Source organism: Gadus macrocephalus, chromosome 1, assembly GCF_031168955.1.
Source record: "Gadus macrocephalus chromosome 1, ASM3116895v1".
NCBI classification, from domain to species: domain Eukaryota; kingdom Metazoa; phylum Chordata; class Actinopteri; order Gadiformes; family Gadidae; genus Gadus; species Gadus macrocephalus.
The window spans coordinates 12,851,516-12,854,015 of record NC_082382.1 but is presented as its reverse complement, the minus strand read 5'-3'; the positions used below and the strand labels follow the sequence as shown (position 1 = coordinate 12,854,015).

Genomic DNA, 2,500 nt, shown 5'->3' with positions numbered 1-2,500 from the left:
TATGTGTCCCACTATCTGTGGAGTGGCAGCCCTCTTCCCAGGGTGCTGCAGTCATGTTCACACTTTGCTGGTCAAGACTGACGGAGAGGAGGTGATGACGCTACCTTCCTCTTTCCTCCTTCCTCCTTCCTTCCCATCAACACTGCTCCACGTCATGTTTCGTTATGCCTATTTTGCAAGAGGAGTCAGTGAATTGTTGAGTGTTGCTGGTATTCAGTGTGTGTGTGTGTGTGTCTATGTGTGTGTGTTTATGTGTGTCAGTGGTCACTGATTAGAGTAGACTGGAAGTCGATCTATGATCAAAGTAGAGTAGCCTGCCTACTTTTGTCCAGGTTGATCTAACAAATTGATATTGACACAAGAATGACAAAAGGCCATCCCCCCCATCTTCAGGCTCGATGATTACTGTGGATAGATGTATTCTCCTGAGCTGTCATAAGAGGCAGATTAAACAAGCATGTGTACACAGCGCATAGACCAACCTCGCCTATGGACACTGTGCTAATTATAGAGAATGTGAATGTTGACATATAATTATTATAAATGAAACATGGATGGATTATAGGCAAACAATGATGCGTTAAGACAGTAAAAAGCTCTAGTGACTGTAAAACATGGCTTGTTGTTGTTTATGACCCAGTGATGGCCTGCCATTTGAGATAAATAGTTGCAATCTGTGTCCATGGCATCAATCTTCATACGATCCACCCCTGCCAGTGCTTGGCATTCTGGTCGCATCCAACAACATCCATGTTGGGTGTTAGACAAGGTGTCTTGGTTTAAGGGCCATGACGTGGTCCAAGACTCTGGTCTGGCAGTACACCGGAAGGGCCTGGGCTCTGGGCACTGGGGCCTCGCACTGAGATGAGTGGAGAGGAGCAGTGCAAATCTTATCTCATGTGACTGCCGGTCTGTTTTCAATTCAGCGCATTCTGCTCATTAATCTTGCATCCGGTTGCCTCTGTTTTTAACACTGTTTCAGCATTGATCTTATTCCATTCATTGCCAATGATTGCACTTGTGTTGTTTGCCCAGCTGTGAAGCAAAAGGAAATGGTACCTCGGAGAGGAAGTCCTGTTTTCTCTCTCTTTCTCCTTCACTGAATCACTATTAAATACTCTTTTTGTCGGCGTGCGTGTGTAATACAAAGCCTTTCTTCCTGTACAGCCAGTATACAAATGCCTCGGGAAACCAGAGGTTGATTAGCGAATCATGCACACCTTAAGAGCTGTCTTTCTCTGTTTCTCTTTATGATCAATAGGCAATGGTTTATCGATAAGTTGAGGATTTATACCAGTATTTAAATCCTCCTATGAACGCACATGCTCCCAGCCTACCGGACTGAACTGGTGCGGAAACTTCTGAAGGAGGGCTGTGTACAGAATGCTTCTGTTCCCCACAGTGGGTCTGCTCCTCACTGCAGAGTGGAGGTGGCATTCCTCTAGGAAGGCTGTGGTTTCTAGCGGCAACAGGCTGCCGCCTTTCTCTGCTCCCGTCCCGGATGAATTCAGCGAGTAGAAAAAACGAGGCTTAGAGCAGCACAGCTAGCCAAGTGCTGACGCTGGGCTACATGTTCACTTCATTGCCATTCGGTTCGCGCAACAGTTGTTGCTGTTGACATAGCATGAGATTTTGTGGACGGCGTTTTATTTCCTTTGTCGAAAGAAAGTTAATTTTATGTCTAAACATATTAAAAAAATTAGCACTTTCTGTGTTCTACCTTTTGCTTTGATGGTGATAGTGAACGTCAAGACGAATTGACATCCATCCTGTCATATTATCTCCCAGGGTCTAGTACCTCGAGGGGGACGGCTCAAAGCGCCACACCTCCCCCCAGTTGAAAGCTAGCAAAGGTGGGCTGGGTAGGGCCTCGACCCTCCCTGAACCCCCAAGAGGCCAGGAGGAGTGTCCGGTTGCCTCAGATCAAAGTTGCGGGCGTTAGCGTTGGAGGGTGTTATTTAAATAGGTGTCGATGGGCAGTTATGTATGTCGGACTGTGTGAAGTCGGTCTCACCTGCTAGTTGCACAGAGAAGCGACTGACCCGTGGCCCAATAACTTGACTTCACTTGACAGGCCGCTTGCGCGCTTGGTTCAAACACACACTCCGACACGCACGCGCACCCACACGCACGCACACACACACACACACGCACGCACACCAAACACACACACACACAAAGACACAGAGAAACACACATACAGCAAGGTTTCACCCCTGACAGACCATGCAATGAGATTGAGTGCTCTATGAGATGAGATTTCAGCCGGACCTCATTATGCACCTTTTAGACTTGTTGAAATATGATCAGTGGCAGTACAACCCATCGAGTTAGTAAACCCAGGCTGGGTTGCAGGCCTTTGCACAAGCAGCACACTAATGTCTGTGCTGGAAGACCTCCGGCTTTTGTCTGAAGCGGTCCTATTAGCAAACAGTGAGGTAGCGCGGCTTGCAGGGCCGTCTCCCGTGTCTCTCTCTCTCCGGCGGCTCACACACTAGGC

At 47.9% G+C, this 2,500-nt stretch overlaps 1 protein-coding gene across 6 annotated transcripts in view; it reads left to right on the top strand.

Annotated features, from left to right (window-relative positions):
* The window catches only part of tmcc1a (transmembrane and coiled-coil domain family 1a), a 40,496-nt gene that overhangs the window by 1,351 nt on the left and 36,645 nt on the right, over window positions 1-2,500 (top strand). The window lies entirely within an intron of this gene.